This window comes from Gavialis gangeticus, unplaced genomic scaffold (assembly GCF_001723915.1).
Source record: "Gavialis gangeticus isolate Ggan-Ray unplaced genomic scaffold, GavGan_comp1, whole genome shotgun sequence".
In the NCBI taxonomy this organism is placed as follows: Eukaryota; Metazoa; Chordata; order Crocodylia; family Gavialidae; genus Gavialis; species Gavialis gangeticus.
The window spans coordinates 52,206,254-52,212,989 of record NW_017728997.1 but is presented as its reverse complement, the minus strand read 5'-3'; the positions used below and the strand labels follow the sequence as shown (position 1 = coordinate 52,212,989).

The window sequence follows — 6,736 nt, the reverse complement described above, 5'->3', positions numbered from 1 at the left end:
TATGATTTCTGAAAACTCATGGTAATCGGGGGATGTCCCAGATGACTGGAAAAGGGCAAATATAGTGCCCGCTTTGAAGAAAAGGAAGGTGGAGCACCCAGGGAACTAGCCCAGTCAGCCTCACATCAGTTGTCACAAAAATCATGGAGCAGGTCCCCAAAGAATCCATTTCTAAGCTCTTGGAGAATCAGGAACAGTCAGCATGGATTCACCAAGGGTAAGTCATGCCTGACCAACCTGATTGCCTTGTATGATGAGATGACTGGCTCTGTGGATTCCAGTAAAGCAGTGGACATGATATACCTTGACTTTAGCATGGCTTTTGATACTGTCTCCCACAGCATTCTGTAAGGGGGTAAAAAAGCTGGCTAGATTGTTGTGCTAAAATGGGTAATAATCAATGACTCAATGTCTAGTTGGCAGCCGGTATTAAGTGGAATGCCCCAGAGGCTGGTCCTAGGACCGGTTTTGTTCAATATCTTCGTTAACAGTCTGGAAGATGGGATGGATTACATCCTCAGCAAGTTCGCAAATGACACCAAACCCTGCGCTGGAGGGTAGGGCTAGGTTTCAGAGTGACCTAGCCAAATTGGAGGATTGGGCCCAAAGAAATCTCATGAGGTTCAACAAGAATAAGCAAAATCCTGCACTTAGGTTGGAAGAATCCCACGTACTGCTACAGACTGGGGCAGTGGCGACATGTAGGGGGTACACTGGGGCACATGTGTACCCCCTGAGAGCGTCAGCGCACCCCCTGTCAGACCACGCTCCCAATTTAGCCAGTGGGCAGGGGGGCAGGCAGGAGCAGCAATGCCCCACCTGTGAACGCTGGCTGGGGAGTGGGGCCGCCAGCAAAAGTAGCCGCGCCGCTTCCGGAAGCGAGTGAGATTGGCCATGGGGGACCCCCTCCCCTCCCCTCCCCTCCCCGGTCAGTGGCATTTGGCCAGCACGTGCCCCTGCAGCTCAAAAGGCACCAGTCACCCATGGGCTGGGGACCAACTGGCTAAGCAGCAGCTCTGCAGAAAAGGACCTGGGTGTTACAGTGGAAAATAAGCTGGATATGAGTCACCAGTGTGACCTTGTTGCCAAGAAGGCTAACAGCATATTGGGCTGCATTACTAGGATTCTTGCCCCCAGATGGAAGGAAGTAATTCTTTGCCTCTATTCTGCACTGATGAGGTTACATCTGGAATACTGTGTCCAGTTTTGGCCCCTGTTACTATAGATAAGATGCGGATAAGTTGGACAGAGTCCAGCGGAGGACAACAAAAATGGGGGGCTGTGATGCATGACTTCTGAGGAGAGGCTGAGGGAACTGGGCTTATTTAGTCTGGAGAAGAGAAGACTGATGGGAGATTTGATAGCAGCCTTTAACTACCAGAATGGTGGTTACAAAGAGAACGGAGATAGACTGTTGTCAGCGGTTGCAGATGACAGAACAAGGAGCATTACTCTCAAGTTGCAACAAGGGAAGTTTAGGTTGGATATTAGAAAAAACTTTCTTTCTAGGAGGGTGGTGAAACATTGGAACAGGTTATCTAGAGGAGGGTGGAATCTCCTTTCAAGGCTCAGCTCGAGGAAACCTTGGCTGAAATGATCTAGTTGCGGATGGTCCTGCTTTGAGCAGGGGGTTGGACTAGATAACCTTCTGAGATCTCTTTCAACCCTAATTTTCTATGATTCTATGAAAAAAGACTTTTTTTTATACCAGTTGCCCTACAGGACTCAGTTCCACATGCTTTTGAGATGAAGCTTAGCAGAATTTTATATAAAGCTGAAACTTTTTTTTAAGTAATAATGCATTCTACCCTTAGAGCATAACAGTGGCAGCATAAGAAAGGTTTATTTTATTAGTACTAAAGAGCTCTCTCTTATTCAAGTAGGGATAGTGATGAAGGAGAATTCTGATTGGAGTTCTACTCAGCTTAATCACAGATTGTCTACACAGGAAAAGCAAAAAGCTGCAACTTTTAGCTTTTATATCCCATGAAACACATCCATGCTTCCATCAGACAATGCACAGGTAAAAATGTTCCAAGAACTTGATAAAGCTGCACAAGCTAAGGCAAACTTCTGTAGAGAGGGGTGACAAGTGTTAGTTACTTCAAGTTTATAAATTACTTTGCAGTTGTATGTGAGGGTCTCAAAGCAGAATTTGGAAAAGGACAAATTACATTTTATCTTGATTACACAAGAGTGAATCCTAATTATTATAATTCCCAATTGTTAAAACAAAATAGCCATAAAAAGTTTAAGCCTTTTTAATCTAATCTTTTTACAATGACTTAAAGCTGTCATAAGGTACCATAAACTTATGTACATTCTATTTACAGAGGATATAGTCATCCAAAATATTTAAAATTGTTTTGATTAAATAAATGGTGAAACTTGATAAGCATATTGTCTTATGCATCTCTCTCCGTGTAGCATTTCCCTTTTAATGCTTGCTCTCTCTCTCTCTACATATATCTACATCTATATACGTATTATATATATAAAAATAATCAAAGAAAGAAAAGACAGCAAGCAGAAGAGACACAACACAGTATGCATTTGATTTGTTTTCTTGTTGTTAAGAACAAGCAATTAATTAAAAAGGCAAAATACAGGAAAAGTGCATCAGTTCCGATGAGTTAGTACAAGAAGGAAGCCTACACATGATGCTTGTTTTAGCCAGGTTCAGATCTTCCAGCAGGCCACTGATTGTCTATACAGGTGTTAACAGAAGTAAAAACAAATAAATGAAAGAGCAGAGAAGAAGCAAATGACACCCCAGAAAAATATTGAAAGTACTTTTCCATTCGGCTTCTTGGAAGCTGGTGCTAAGTGACTTCTGAAAGTCACATGGACTTGAAAACTTTAACATGGACTTGAACAATTCATCCAACTTGACCAAGACTCAGCCCTCCTTCACCACTCAGACTGGGCTGCCTGTTTTCCAGATGCTCTACAATGCTGAAGACTTTCAGAGGCTCTGTAACCATAGTTCAGTAGAATCATAGACTGCAACAGTCTCTGCTTATGGTATATTAGTTAGATCATCTCTCTGAATTTTGCTAGTGAGACCTGCTGACTGGTCTTAGATTAAATAGAACAAGTATCTTCTGATCACAGTCTTGTCTGTTTTGTATGGTATACTTCAACACAATGATAGATTTAACCTTCATTGAGCATGGAGACTCTTGTTTTTGCTTTTTAGATTTCAGATACACTTTAAAAGGAGTCATGACAATAAAACAGCTTGCACTGTATTTCGTATCCAAACCTCACTCTCTTCACCCATAAGGCTGCTTTCAAAAACAAAGCTATTAGTATGATTTGGGGAACAAGTCAGATGATACTTCTAAAGAAGGCCTCAGCACATCCTTTTGAAATTCAGTTTCTGGCCTATATTTTTAAAAACTTTAGACAGACTTACTTTGTGCTTATTTTAGGTATTCTGAAATAACAGCTGGCAGTAACCAGCTTGCAGTTATGCTGTACGATTGGTTATGATGGAGGAGTTAGGGATAGGACTATTATAGCCTTGGCCTTATGGTAAAGATACCTCAACCCAGACTTTTCTTTTCCAACATACTTGCTTGTTGCTTTGCCCGGAGCAAAACGTGGATGAGGAGCAAAGGCATCCATTTCCTACCCACACTGAAGTTTCAGGTTTGTCCATTTTATTTAGCTGCTGTCAAAATCTCATGGCTAGTCTTCTGCTATTAATGTAAAAAATCTTGGTACGTAACATGAAAAAACTGAGTGCTTAAACTAGCAAATAGCATATATTTATATTGCTGTGGTCTAAGCAACTGACCAAGCCTCCCTTCTTCAAAGCATCAATTGAAAGCCTATCACCAACACAGAACAGTTAAAATTGTGACAGAAGTCAAGTCTAGAAACCATCCCAAAATTTCTCCATCAACACTACAGGGGTTGGCAAGCTCCCTGTCCTTCTATACCATCCCCAGGTATAAGTGGCTCTGTCCTCCAACCAGTTATTTTTACATTCACATTCATAACATTTTCATATTTTTATGTTCACATTTCTAGTATCAGAAGAAAAGTAAGTAGTGCGATCAGTCCTGCACCTGTCTTTTTGGAAAGGTTACCTTTCCCTTCATCTCTGCCCATTCCATAGAGTATGTGGCAAGATTTTCTTGAAATGGGTAAATGGTTGGGACGTGTCAACTTTTCATGTAGATGCAAATCTGTGGAGACCAAAAACCTCTCTCCTATTTGTTCATTCATTCCTGATGTAGAAAATACCATATCAATACCCACTAAAGAAATGATATTCAATACACTAAAGAAATGATATTCAATAATATTAAGGCTAAATATAGCTAAATGTGTGCACTAAAATGTAGCTAAGTATGTGTTCATTTAATGGTGTGATGGAATTTGATCCCTGATCCCAAAAATTGTGCCTCCTGCTATAGCACACGTGCATGGTAGGAGGTATGCTTTTGGGATCAGGGGTCAGATCCTAACAGTGCCATCACTACTTGCCACTGCTGGGAGAGCCCAGGCTCTCTCTGCACTGGCGAACTGAAAGCTCAGTGCTCACTTGTGGGGTTGACAATGCTGATTGGTGGTGACAACCTCAGCCAGTCCCAGGTCCAGGTCACCCAGGGCTGTCAGGACAGATAATCAGCTGATTGTTGGCCCTGACTCAGACAGCCCCAAGTTTGAGACTAAAGGCTGTCTAGGGCGAAGCAGGCAGTCAGCTGATTTTTCAGAACTCTTCAGCTGGAAGTTCTGGTGGGGCTTGCCTGATGTGGGGAACAGAGGCTCTGTTCCCCTGATCTGGAGAGCCTGCCCAGAGCTGTCTGATGCAGAGTTTAAAGTCTCCGGTAAGGGAAGCCGAAGTCTCTACCAGCTGGAAGCCTCCATTCACTCCCCTGCATCAGGCAACTCTGGCTGGGCTGACCAGGCCGGTGCTTAAAGTCGTTGGTGTGGGAAATTCTTTGGCTCTCCCCAGCACCAGTTCTTGTGACCCCAGCATTCATTCCTGCCTGTGGCAGGGGGTCAGGCTAGATGATCTGATCAGGTCCCTCCTGACCCTTGCTACTATGAAACTATGAAACCACAACACCCAGTGTCTGGCTGGGGCCATTAATCAGCTGACTGTCAATCTTGGGACCCTTCCAAAGTCCAGTGCAGTGTGGGCCCAGGACCAACGGTCAGCTGATTGTTGACATCATACAAACATCAAATATTTTTATGGCTTGTTCCCCATTTTATAGTGCCTACAATTGGGTGCACCCTTCCTATTTGTCTCATGATTAACACATTAATTAATTGTGGCATAAATGTAAAGCACAGAGGGGGGCTTTAGTTATGATGTGCAATTCAGACTATACAATGTTGTCATTCAAATTTATAAAGAGATAAATGAGGGGAAGAGGAAGACAATCATTTGCCCCTGAACAGGTCAGCTAAAGAATTTAAATAACATGTGAGCCTAGTGTAAATTGTCAATACAAGATCAACAGATATCCTTCTCTTTTTGTAAATATAAAAAATGATACCTAGTAAGGAGTTCATTTTACTGCAGGGAAGGTTATCTAGATGCATGTGAAACCCTCTTGCCCTCTTTTACCCCTTCCCCAGTTCTTATAGTATGTAGATACACTATAAAACCTGAAATCAAAATGCCAGGGCAGTGCCATATCAACTGCTGGCGGGGACATGGTTAAACTAATGCCAAGATTCACCCATCAAGGTACTTAAAACTCATTCTCAAGAAACAGAGGCATTTAAATTGCATGTGAGCCTAGTGTAAGTTGTCAGTACAAGATCAACAGATATAGCCTCAGCCAAATTTTTCCTTTCTGTGCAGATATAAACAGAATCAAGTAAAAAGACTACACCTAAGGATAATCCCCAATTCTCCCTTTTTAATCCAGCAACAAAGACAGAATGCATTTACCCCCAAAATGAAGTGTACAGGTAACCATGTACAGCATAAAAACTTGTTACAAATAATGGAAAATATCCCTTTGGAAAATCCGAACAAAAATAGATCCCATTGGGATCATGCTGCCAATGCCTTCTAAGGTGAGGCAGTAAAAAGCACACTACAATACACCCAAAGGAGACCAGTCTGACCTCTGAAGCAACTGACTGTTTACTCACAATGACAAATGGGAGTATGAAATTTTTGTTGTAAAAGAAAAACTTAAACTTTACTTTAAGAAGTTCATTAAAAACTCTATGTTTAGCTTCTTTTCCTTGCTGGCCTTTACCTAAAGATGCTTATTTTTCATCAGAAGAAATACGCAAAATTCTTGTCTCCAGACCTGTGACTTTAGTTTAGAGTCAGCTTTTCTCCCATTTCGAGGGGGAGAAGAATTCTTTGGAATTTAGCATTTCTCCAAATATTTTTTTGTCTTTACTGAGCTATTCTAAGGGATATACAGCAAAAAAAGCCCTCTCTACTTAAGAGTTATTCACCATGTGGGTAGCTTTGCTGTATTTATCCCCATTTTACTATTAAGAATAAGCCAGAAGTGGACACTAAAACTAGGTAAAACCTACCATTTTAAATTTGCAAAGCATTTTCTAATGGAACCCTGAAGTTTGGTCCCGGCGATACTGCATGAATCAACCAGTAGACTTGTGTAGAACCTGAATTGCTTCTATGGCCAGACTACGTACTGCAGATGTTGGAACCCAGGAAATGTTTTTCCAGCACCACTTCCACAAACACACACTGGCAGGAAGCTAAGTACTATCATCTTACTTC

General features: G+C 41.8%; 1 protein-coding gene across 3 annotated transcripts in view; it reads right to left on the bottom strand.

Annotated features, from left to right (window-relative positions):
• Positions 1–5,868: 5,868 nt before the first annotated feature.
• SFMBT1 (Scm-like with four mbt domains 1) overlaps positions 5,869–6,736 on the bottom strand; it is a 171,483-nt gene continuing 170,615 nt past the window's right edge. For all 3 annotated transcript variants that reach the window (XM_019505201.1, XM_019505207.1, XM_019505204.1), the window contains one exon: positions 5,869–6,618. The gene's annotated coding sequence lies outside the window, so the exon portion shown is untranslated. The remainder of the gene's footprint in view (positions 6,619–6,736) is intronic.